This window comes from Mirounga angustirostris, unplaced genomic scaffold (genome assembly GCF_029215605.1).
Source record: "Mirounga angustirostris isolate CCGP_5_RB_7025 unplaced genomic scaffold, mMirAng1.0.hap1 SCAF_7, whole genome shotgun sequence".
NCBI lineage: Eukaryota > Metazoa > Chordata > Mammalia > Carnivora > Phocidae > Mirounga > Mirounga angustirostris.
In genome coordinates this window covers 1737022-1749338 of record NW_026991715.1, presented here as the reverse complement: position 1 = coordinate 1749338, position 12317 = coordinate 1737022, and the positions used below count along the sequence as shown (strand labels likewise).

General features: G+C 54.6%; 1 pseudogene; it reads left to right on the top strand.

Annotated features, from left to right (window-relative positions):
* The window catches only part of LOC135365286 (histo-blood group ABO system transferase 2-like), a 29903-nt pseudogene extending 21075 nt beyond the window's left edge, over positions 1-8828 (top strand).
* Positions 8829-12317: the final 3489 nt, after the last annotated feature.

The window sequence follows — 12317 nt, the reverse complement described above, 5'->3', positions numbered from 1 at the left end:
GGGGGCAGACACAAAGGCCCATCCTGTGTGATTCCACGTACAGGAAACCTCCAGAACAGGTAAAGGAACAGAGAGAGGAAGCAGCTTAGGGGTTTCCAGGGAGGCCTTCTGGTTCGGGGACTCCTTTGGGAAAGCAGATATTCCACAGCCATGTTGTGTGGTGTGGTGGCCCAGCGTTGGGAATGTACTTGATGCTCAGGACTTGTTCAACTGAAAACAATGAATTTTATTTAAAATAAATAATAAACAGCATATAGGACATGGAAAGAGAATAGAACAGTTAATACGAACCAGAGAGAAAGAACATAGGGGGAGGGGATGAAACAATCTGGCGGGGCATCGGGGTCGGTTGATGGAGCTAATGGGAATGGTACAAAGAGCTCTCCCCGTGAGGATGTGGGCTCTGGATGTGGTTCTGGGAGCCCTGCAGGAGCAGGAGGAGGGGCAGGGCCAGATGCAAGAGCAGGGCCAGACGCAAGAGCAGGGCCAGGGGCAGGATCCACGGTAAGAGCTGGGTCAGGGGCAAGTACAGGAGCACAGGCAGGGCCACGGGAAGTGGCAGCGGCCCTGGAAAGCAGGGGAAGGGCCATCGGCTCTGGTAGGGGCAAGGGCAGGAACAGGGACACCGGCAGGGGAAGGGGCATTGGCTCTGGCAGGGGCAAGAACAGGGACACAGGCAGGGGAAGGGGCATCGGCTCTGGCAGGGGCAGGGGCAGGACCTGGGACGCAGGCAGGGGAAGGGGCATCGGCTCTGGCAGGGGCAGGAACAGGGACCCTGGCAGGGGAAGGGGCATCGGCTCTGGCAGGGGCAGGGGCAGGAACAGGGACACAGGCAGAAGAAGGGACAGGTGCAGGGGCAGGGGGTGGGTCAGGGGCAGGAATGGGAGCACACGCAGCGGCAGGGAAACAGGTAGGGAAAGGGGAAGTAGCTGGGTCAGAGGGAAGGATAGGAGCACAGGGAGGGGCTGGGGAAGGGACAGTTGCAGGGGCAGAAGCCGAGTCAAGGGCAAGAACAGGAATGCAGGCAGGGGCAGGAGAAGGGGCAGGATCCAGGGCAGGAGCTGGGTCCGGGGAAAGAACAGGAACACAGGTAGGGGAAGGGGCAGGTGCAGGGGCAGGAGGTGGGTCAGGGACAGGAACAGGACCACAGGCAGGTGCAGGGGCAGAACCCGGGTCAGGGGCAAGAATAGGAGCACAGCCAGGGTCAAGGGAAGGTACAGGATCCTGGGCAGGAGCTGGCTCAGGGACAAGAACAGGAACACAGGTAGGGGAAGGGGCATCAGCTCTGGCTGGGGCAGGGGCAGGAACAGGGACGCAGGCAGGGGAAGGTGCATCGGCTCTGGCAGGGGCAGGGGCCGGAACAGGGACACTGGCAGGGGAAGGGGCATCGGCTCTGGCAGGGGCAGGAACAGAGACGCAGGCAGGGGATGGGGCATCGGATCTTGCAGGGGCAGGAACAGGGACACTGGCAGGGGAAGGGGCATCGGCTCTGGCAGGGGCAGGGGCCGGAACAGGGACGCAGGCAGGGGAATGGGCATCAGCTCTGGCAGGGCCAGGGGCAGGAACAGGGACGCAGGCAGGGGAAGGGGCATCGGCTCTGGCAGGGTCCGGGACAGGGACACAGGCAGAGGAAGGGACAGGTGCAGGGGCAGGGGTTGGGTCAGGGGCAGGAATGGGCGCACACGCAGGGGCAGGGAAACGGGTAGGGAAAGGGGAAGGAGCTGGGTCAGAGGCAAGGATAGGAGCACAGGGAGAGGCTGAGGAAGGGACAGTTGCAGGGGCAGAAGCCGAGTCAAGGGCAAGAACAGGAATCCAGGCAGGGGCAGGAGAAGGGGCAGGATCCAGGGCAGGAGCTGGGTCCGGGGCAAGAACAGGAACACAGGTAGGGGAAGGGGCAGGTGCAGGGGCAGGAGGTGGGTCAGGGACAGGAACAGGACCACAGGCAGGGGCAGGGGCAGAACCCGGGTCAGGGGCAAGAATAGGAGCACAGGCAGGGGCAAGGGAAGGGGCAGGATCCAGGGCAGGAGCTGGGTCAGGGTCAGGATCCGGATCAGGGGCAAGAAGAGGTGCACAGGTAAGGGAAGGGGCTGGTGCAGGGTCAGGAGCTGGGTCAGGGGCAAGAGCAGGTGCACAGGCAGGTGTTGGGGAAGGGGCAGGTGCAGGGGCAGGAGGTGGGTCAGGAGAAGGGACATTGGCTCTAGCAGGGGCAGGGGCAGGGGAAGGGGCAGGAGTTGGGGCAGGGGCCGGAACAGGAGCACAACCCGGGGGAGGGGAGGGGGCAGGTGCAAGGGGAGGGACAGGGTCTGCCGCCTTGGCACGTACAGGACCCGGGCAGTATCTGGCTCAGGGGCATGAACCGGGGCACTGGCAGAGGTAGGGATGGGTCAGGATCCAAGGCAGGAGCTGGGTCGGGGGCAGGAGCAGGGCCACAGTTCGGGGCAGGCGCAGGGGCGGTGGCTCTGGCAGACACAGGGGCAGGCACAGAGGCAGGCTCTCCGGAGGCAGGTTGTCCAGCAGGCACTTCCTGGCCCCCGTCAGGCTCTCCGTGGGCGGGTGCTGGGTCACCTGCCGGCTCCTGGTCTGCTGCTGAAGTCGCAGCCACCACCCCTCCGTCCAGAGCTGCCGATGGAGTTGGAACCGGCTCTAGCTCCTCAGGTGGTGGAGCAGCTGTGAGAGGAGAAAAGCTCAGCCCGAGCCTGCTCTCCGTGGAGATAGAACCCAGCCCAGGGCCTCCCAGAGAAGCCGCAGCCAGGAAGGAGCCCTCCCCGGGGCGTCTCCCCGACCGCAGTCCCCCCGCTGGGCGCTCTGAGCCCAGTCGTTGCTCCAGGTCCCACACCAGGCTCTGGGGGCTCCTCCCTGTGGGGCCAGCCCCCACCCTTCCGCACACACCCACGGGCACCCAGCCCCGGGCTTCTCAGCCTCAGGCTCGGCCTCCGTGGGCTCCGGCTCGGGGAGCACAATGCAGTCAATGACCACCAGGGACAGTGGTCTGGGTGGTGTGAGAGGCCTCTCCCCGCCATCCCCAGCACCTGCTCCAGGGGAGTCCTGTGGGGTCACGCTCCGGATCCCGGACATGGAGTGGGTGTCTGCCAGCCTCGTGCCGATCTCCTCGGAGGTCTGCAAAGACAGGGACGGGTAGCCGGCCCGGAGGCATCCCAGTCCTGCCCGGCCAACCTCCCTGTCCCCTGCGCAGTCGCCCTGCTGCTCCCAGATCCGACACACCTGTGGGTGCTCAGGCCTGCACGCGGGACAATGACCCATCCCTGCAGCACGATCGAGAGAAACCCTGGGCAGAAGCTCACAGCCCCCCACACCCCGTCCCACCCAGCCAGCCTGGACCTTGAACATGACCTGCCCACGGGTTATCTGACCCCTCATCAGCCTGCTCTTGAATGGCGTTGGCCCACCCCACATGACCCCTCTTCACACACACACACACACACACACACACACACACACACACACACACGGAGGGGAGGGGACCTGGGCCTGCACAGGTGGATTAGACCCTGTGGGGGTGGGTGGCCGGCTCTGGGCCTCCTGGTGTCACCTTTCGGGCCTTCCGGCCAAACGGCCAGAGGCGGTGGGGAGCCCTGACCGGACATCCCCAGCGGGGGCCAGCGTTTGCAGGGCGGGCTTTCTTCAGCCTGCAGCATCCAGACTTAGGGAGGCAACAAGCCCACATGTTCATGGTTGGATGATCTCCAAGGAAATGAGCTGGGCAGGGGGCTGTCTCTGGAATGTGGGTGCCTTGTTACCTGGTTTCCAAATTCTGTTGGACTCTGTTGTCAGGGAAGTGAGGTCACCACTGCCTGGGGTCCCCTTACCCAACTTCCTCCTCACACAAGACCCCCACCCCCGAGGGCCCCCTCCCCCGGCTGCTCAATGCTCCCCCTCCCCCCATGCCCCATCCATACAGTGACTCCCTCACAGCCCACCCACAGCCTTCCCAAGGCCTGGGTGCAGCCGGTGTCCCCGCTGTGAGGACACAGAGCTGGCTTCAGACTGGGCTCCAGTGCCTGGATCAGGCCTTCAGTGCAACAGCTGCAGGATGAGCCGGCTTAGTGAGGACCTTGCCCAGGACACTAGCCCCATGACACTGTGAGGGTGTTCCCAGTCCCCAGTTAAGTCATGCAATGGAACAAGTGATTTTACATCAGGGTGGATGATGCAAAGTACAGTGCAGTGAGAACATGACAAAAACATTTAAATGACAGAATAGGATGTAGGTAAACATACTATATACTACGTAAGTGAAGGGAAAAGTAAACAACGGGGTTAGAAAGAGGAATGGGAGTTCCCAGAAGCGGGCTGGAGTAGTCAGGGTGTGGGGGGTGTCTCATGGAGGAAGTGACCAAGGAGACCCGTCACCAGTTACAACAGTGCAGCAGCAGGGTTTGAGCTCTGCTTGACCCACGACCCCCAGGGTCACTGGGGGCATTCTAGCTCCAGAGGACCTACAGGCTGCAAATCAGCCTGAGCCTAGCATCTGTGGTATGTCTTCTTTGCTCCCGGGTGTGGCTCTTTCTCTGCCTCTTGAGGCTGTTGAATCTCATTTTCCTCTGAAGTGCACTATTTTGTGTGGGTTCAGTACTGTTAGTTGACACAAATTCTTTGTGAAAATAAGTGGAGTATAAATCCTACTTGTTTCCTAATTAGATCTGAACATTTTCAATAGTAACAGCTTTTCCCCAGGCCCCTGGGTCTTCATCTGCTCACCAACGCTGAGATTTTTAAAAACATTATATTTTTAACAGTTTCAAAGAATTAGTTTGGTTTTTAAAAAATTCCAGAAAGTCACACTTTTAATACTCTATAGAATGATCTGTAAACATTGAATGAGCAAGGTTTTACAGGATGAGGGAAGAATTGGCTTTGTGGCCAGGTTTGCCCTAATGTTTACTCCTTGTTGCCCCCGTGTGGCCACTCTCCAGATAGCATGTGGCCGAATGTGTTCCAACCTGTCAAATTCAAGGGAGAATAAGATAGAAGAAGGTTGGTCCTTGGATCCCCTAGCTCCTAATAATCATGAAATAATTTATGAGCTATATTCTAAATCAGAGTATATGTTAACTTGATATTAGGGTTAGGTTCAGGGTCAAGTTGAATACAGTAATTATGTACAGCTTTTTGTAGGTCAGTCATACGTCCATAAACTGTTTTTAAAAAATAAAACGGGAGAGAGTATAGTCACTCAAAGCACTGAGCACATTTCCTGTCACAGTAAATATGTAACTAAACATAATTATTGCTTAACCTTAGCTGAGGACCGGGAGCTGGTCCTACAGGTACTTGGCAGGTAACATCGGTGGCCAGCTGCCCATCTCCCCCTGCTGCACCCACACCCAGCTCAGCACATCCTCTGCTCTGCTCAAGGGCAGCCCAGAGAGACCAGGTCCAGGTGTGGCTCCCTCCTGTCAGGCATGGCTTCCTTCCGACAGGTAGAGAAGGTGGCCAGCTCACAGACACATGACATCTTCTTTTGGTTACTTGCTATCTGCGTCACCTTTTTGTCACCTGGTCATTAACATTTAGCTCCTGTGAGAACCTGAGTTTGCAGGTTTCTGTTCACATTTCAAAGTGTGCAGATATGTGTTGACTTTGTTCGCTGTCCCTGGGGAGGACATGCAGGGTTAGGGTATGGGTTAGTGTACGGGTACAGGTTAGGGTACGGGTTAGGGTATGGGTTAGGGAATGGGTTAGGGTTAGGGTACGGGTACGGGTATGGGTTAGGGTATGGGTCAGGGAACGGGTTAGGGTTAGGGTACGGGTTAGGGTTAGGGTACGGGTTAGGGTATGGGTTAGGGTTAGGGTACTGGTTAGGGTCAGGGTTAGGGTACAGGTTAGGGTTAGGGTATGGGTACAGGTTAGGGTACGGGTTAGGGTACGGCTTGGTTAGGGTACGGGTTAGGATTAGGGTACGGGTTAGGGTTAGGGTTAGGGTACGGGTTAGGGAACGGGTTAGGTTTAGGGTACGGGTATGGGTATGGGTTAGGGTACGGGTCAGGGAACGGGTTAGGGTTAGGGTACGGGTTAGGGTTAGGGTACGGGTACGGGTTAGGGTACGGGTTAGGGTCAGGATTAGGGTACAGGTTAGGGTTAGGGTACGGGTATGGGTACGGGTTAGGATACGGGTTAGGGTACGGCTTGGTTAGGGTACGTGTTAGGATTAGGGTACGGGTTAGGGTTAGGGTAAGGGTACGGGTTAGGGTATGGGTTAGGGATAGGGTTAGGGTACGGGTACGGGTTAGGGTACAGGTTAGGGTACGGGTTAGGGTACGGGTTAGGGTTAGGGTACGGGTACGGGTTAGGGTACGGGTTAGGGTTAGCGTTAGGGTACGTTTTAGGGTACGGGTTAGGGTACGGGTTAGGGTAGGGCGAGGGTTAGGGTTAGGGTACGGGTTAGGGTTAGGGTTAGGGTTAGGGTTAGGGGTTAGGGGTTAGTGGTTAGGGTTAGGGTTAGGGTTAGGGTACAGGTTAGGGTACGGTTTAGGGTAGGGTTAGGGTTAGGGTTAGGGTACGGGTTAGTGTACGGGTTAGGGTTAGGGGTTAGGGGTTAGGGGTTAGGGTTAGGTTTAGGGTTAGTGTTAGGGTTAGGGTTAGGGTTAGGGTCTCCCTGTCCTCTGCTGTATAGAGACCGTTGTCCTCCGGTAACCAGATTGATCATTTCAGAACATAACCTTTGAGCCTCTCTGCGATCCGCTCCCCACCTGTCTGTCCTCTCCAGCCTCACCTCTCCTACTGCATCCCCCCTCTGTGGGCCACCAAGCTGTGTGGTTGTCCCACATGTTCCTTGGGCCTGACTCCAATCCTTTACATTCTCTGTGCCCTCTGCCAGGAGCACTCTTCTCTCCCCTTGCATCATGTCTGGCTTGTTCCCCCATTGGCTGGGCCTCTACTTGCCCCCTGGTGACCTGACTCATGTCTGCTGGGTGTATATGCTCGCCCCATATTTAAATGTATTATCCACCTTCCCTGTGTGAGCGATTTACTAACCTGCAAGGTATGGGGTAGGCACAGGGAAGTAGTCTTAGTGCCTGTGTAAAAAAGCCAGTCTCAGGGCGCCTGGGTGGCTCAGTCCTTAAGCGTCTGCCTTTGGCTCAGGTCGTGATCCCAGGGGCCTGGGATTAAGTCCCATGTCAGGCTCCCTGCTCTGCGGGGAGCCTGCTTCTCCCTCTCCCACTCCCCCTCCTTGTGTTCCGTCTCTAGCTGTCTCTTTCTCTGTCAAATAAATAAAATCTTAAAAAAAATCAGTCTCAGAGGGGCTCACCACACTTGCTGATAATGGGGGAGCTGCTGTCCCCACAGTGAGGGGCAGGTAGTCCCCTCAAAGGGGGACCAGCCTTGTGAGGCAGTTGGACAAGACTTCCAATGTTTTGGGGCCAGGGAGATGTAGACCTGGACCCAGAAGCTCACACCCTTGGATTCAAGGCTGGGGCCTAAGCAAGCCCCCTTTTTCCAGGGGTCATCTTTCCCCTTCCCTGCCCATGGGCTGAACCTGATTCCTGATCTGGGGAGTTCGAGGGTGACCCCTCCTAAGAATACCAGTGGTTTACTGATGGACCTTGTCAGCCAGAGGCCCAGTAGCCTTCAAGGGAGGACCCTATAGGGGGTGGAGACAGCTCTGTTGGGGACCAGCGACAGCCCACTCAAAGTAAAGTGGGGCAGCTGGCCGGCCATGCTGATTCTACCCAGTCTGTAGGACATAGAAACACAGGCTGTGCCCAAAGGTGCTCAACTCATGGCAGGTGAGGACAGAACCTGCAGCGGGGCAGCTAGGGGAGGGCACCTGCAGGGTTTGCCCAGGAGCTCAGCCCAGGGGGAGTGTTCCTGGCTCCAGCATGCTGATTGTGCGGCTTCATGGGTTTCCAGCCTCCCAAGCCTCAGGCTCCCCTTTGTAAGATGGGGCGCTGATGGCCCCCATCTCTGGGAGCAGAAGGTAGGGAGGCCCTGCCGGCAGATTCACTCAGGACAGGTCAGGAGGTGGCTGTTCCTTAAAGCAGCCCAGGGCCTGTCCCCATGAAGAAGGTGCACACGTCCATGACCCCCAGCTCTGGGGTCCTGCTGCCAGCCTCTGGCAGTGACCCTCTTCCTGCCCTGTCCCCTGCCCCTGTGGATACGGGGTCTTCCTGGAGCTGTTCCTGCAGAATCACTTCATGGTGGACACAGGGTCATCTACTATGTCTTCACCGACCAGCTGGTTGCTGTGTCCCGTGTGCCCCTCCAGGAGCACTGAAGGGTGGTGGTTCTTGAGGTCCGCGGTGCCCCACACTGGCAGGATGTGTCCATGCAGCACGCGGTGATCATGAGCCGCTTCTATGAGGAGCACTTCCTCTATGAGGTGGATGACATGGTGTGCGGGGATGTGGACATGAAGTTCTGTGACCACGTGGGCATGGAGATCCTGTCCCCCCTCTTTGGCACCCTGCACCCCGGTTTCTACTGGGTGGCCCGTGAGGACTTAAGCTATGAGCGCTGGTCCCAGTCCCAGGCCCACATCCCCAAGGACCAGGGTGACTTCTACTACATGGGGGCCTTTTTTGGGGGGTTGTGGCGGAGGTTCACCGACTGACCTCAGCCTGTCACCAGGTGATGGTGGTCAACTGGGCCAATGGGACCGAGGCCATGTAGTACGATAAGAGCCACCTGAACAGGTACCTGCTGGACCACAAGCCCACCAAGGTGCTGTCCCTGGAGGACCTGCGGGACCCACAGCTATTGGGCTGGCCCTGGAGGACCTGGGTGCAGCTGCTGGGCTGGCCCCGGGTCATGAAGAAGCTGAGATTTGGGCCGTGCCCAAGAATCACCAGGACACCTGGAACTCATGAGGGGCTGTCCCCGTCTCCAGCAGAGGGTGCTGACTTCAGCGGAGCCATCAGAGCAGGTTCCTACTTCTGTCCCCTCGAGGGACACTGTGGAGTCCAGTACTGTCTGCACGGGCACGTCCAGTGCCCCAGCCGCACCTGCTCACAGGAGGCCTGCCTGGGAATACAGCGTCCTCTCTTTGCGTTCACTACATTTTCTTCACTTCTGGGTCATTTGCAGCTGTGAACGGCTCCAGTTTTATGTCAGATGTTTTTCTGTGTCAATGCTGAGCAACCATTTTTAAAAAGAACAATTGAGGGAAAAGGTTTTCTCCCTGGTTCTAAACAGACACCGCCTGGTGGGGCTGGGAGCAGCCCTGTAGCAGCCGTGGAGCCAGAACGGGTCCTGGCTGGGTCTTCCCTCCCAGTCCTTGCACCTTGCCATGGCCATGGGGCTTCAGGGTCAGGGGTGCACTGAGCCACCTCTCAGAACCCCGGTGCCCTCACCGCCAGAGGCCTTGGCTGTGACCGTTAGCTCAGCCTCCAGGAGCATGGCGCCCTCTGGGTTATTTCCATTTCCTGCCGTGGATTTATTTTTTATTTATTAATTTTATTTAATTTTTTAAATTTAAATTCATTAGCCAACATATAGTACATCAGTAGATTTTGATGTAGTGTTCAGTTATTCATTAGTTGCCTATAACACCCAGTTCTCATCACAACATGTGCCCTCCTTAATACCCGTCACCCAGTTACCCCATCCCCCCACCCTCCTCCCTTCTGTAACCCTCAGTTTGTTTACCGGAGTCCAGAGTCTCTCATGGTTTGTCTCCCTCTCTGATTTCTTCCTGTTCAGTTTTCCCTCCCTTCCCCTGTAGTCCTCTGTGCTATTCCTGACATTCCACATAGGAGTGAAACTATATGATAATTGTCTTTCTCTGATTTATTTATTTCACTTAGCATAATCCCCTCCCGTTCCATCTATGTCAATGTAAATGGTAGGTATTCATCCTTTCTGACAGCTGAGGAATATTCCATTGTACATATATACCACATCTTCTTTATCCATTCGTCTGTTGAAGGGCATCTCGGCTCCTTCCACAGATTGGCTATTGTGGACATTGCTGCTATGAACATTGAGGGGCAGGTGCCCCTTCTTTTCACTACATCTGTATCTTTGGGGTAAATACCCAGTAGTGCAATTGCTGGTGGTAGGGTAGTTCTATTTGTAACGTCTTGAAGAAACTCCATACTGTTTTTCAGAGTGGCTGTACCAGCTTGCATTCCCACCAACAGGGTAAGAGGGTTCCCCTTTCTCCACATCCTCACCAGCATTTGTTGTTTCCTGCCTTGTTGATTTTTGCCATTCTGAGTGGTGTAAGGTGGTATCTCAATGTGGTTTTATTTTCTTTTTCCCTGATGGCTAGTGATGTGGAGCATTTTTTCATGTGTCTGTTAGCCATTTGTATGTCTTTGGAGAAGTGTCTGTTCATGTGTTCTGCCCATTTCTTGATTGGATTATTTGTTTTTTGGGTGTTGAGTTTGAGAAGTTCTTTATAGATCTTGGATGCCAGCCCTTTATCTGTAATGTCATTTGCAAATATCTTCTCCCATTCCATGGCTTGACTTTTAGTTTTGTTGACTGTTTCCTTTGCTGTGCAGAAGATTTTTATCTTGATGAAGTCCCAAAGGTTCATTTTTGCTTTTGTTACCCTAGCCTTTGGAGACGTGTCTAGCAAGAAGTTGCTGTGGCTAAGGTCGAAGAGGTTACTGCCCGTGTTCTCTTCTAGGATTTTGATGGATTCCTGTGTCACATTGAGGTCTTTCATCCAATTTGAGTTTACCTTTGTAGATGGTGTCAGAGAATGGTCCAGTTTCATTCTTCTGCATGTGGCTGTCTAATTTTCCCAGCACCAATTATTGAAGAGACTGTCGTTTTTCCATTGGGTATTCTTTCCTGCTTTGTGGAAGATTAGTTGACCATAGAGTTGAGGGTCCATTTCTGGGGTCTCTATTCTGTTCCATTGATCTGTGTCTGTTTTGTGCCAGTACCATACTGTCTTGATGATGACAGCTTTGTAATACAGCTTGAGGTCACCTGCTTTTGTTTTATTTTTATTATTTTAGTGAATTTTAAGTTAACGTATAATGTATTATTTGTTTCAGGGGTACAGGTCTTTGATTCATCGGTCTTATACAATTCACAGTGCTCACCATAGCACATACCCTCCCCAGTGTCCATCACCCAGTCACCCCACGCCTCCCAACCCCCTCTACTCCAGCAACCCTCAGTTTGTTTCCTGAGATTAAGAGTCTCTTATGGTTTGTCTCTCTCTCTGGTTTTGTCTTGTTTCATTTTTGCCTCCCTTCGCCTATGATCCTCTGTCTTGTTCCTCAAATTCCTCATATCACTGAGATCATAAGATAATTGTCTTTCTCTGAGTGACTTATTTTGTTTAACATAATACACTGTAGTTCCATCCACATCGTTGCAAATGGCAAGATTTCATTTTTTTGATAGGTGCATAATATTCTCTGTATATATATATATACACACACCACATCTTCTTTATCCATTCATCTGTTGATGGACATTTAGACTCTTTTCATAGTTTGGCTATTGTGGACATTGCTGCTATAAACATTGGGGTGCACGTGCTCCTTCGGATCACTACATTTGTATCTTTGGGGTAAATACCCAGTGGTGCAATTGCTGGATCATATAGTAGCTCTATTTTCAACTTTTTGAGGAACCTCCCTAGTGTTTTCCAGAGTGGCATCTGCCTTCGTTTTAAATGGCTATTTATGCTGGTGTTTGTGAAATGTGGGCACTCACTCAGTCTGGATGCATGTGCCGCTGGGATTCCTCAGTGCCCACAGATGGTTTGTGCACTCTCTCTGGACCATCTGCCTGCACTGTGTCTTAGCAAGCATTTAGTGATGCCACTGTGAGCTGAGACACCCAACAAGGCGCAGAGCATGAAAGCGAGAACTAAGATACAGGATCCCTGCTCTTGGGCCTTCCTGGGACTTTCGATGGACCCGTCCTCCTGACTCACTACTCTCCTATTGTGTAATAGACATACAACTGATACCATTAAGCACGTTTCAGGGTACAATTCATGTGGCAATAAGTATATTCACTCTTTTGCACCTGCCACCTCCATCCACTGCCACAACTTTGTCATCCTCCCAAACTGAACTTCTACCCAGGAGACACTAACCCCCCATTCCCCCTCCCCAGCCCCGGAACCCAGCAGCTCCTTCCACCTCTATGAATCGGAGTGCTCTCTGTCCCTCACAAGTGGGGTCCTCCCGTATTGGTCCTTTAGGGACTGGCTTATTTCACATAGCCCAATGGCCTCAAGGTCTGTCCCTGTGAGCCTGGACCTGACCCACTTTCCCCCCAAAGGAGTGTCTCAGCCCTCTCCTGTCTAAGCCAAGCCTCCTCAGTCCCTTCTGCTCCCCTCACCTTCCTCCTCCGCCTGAAGATGATCCCAGCCAATCTGCAGC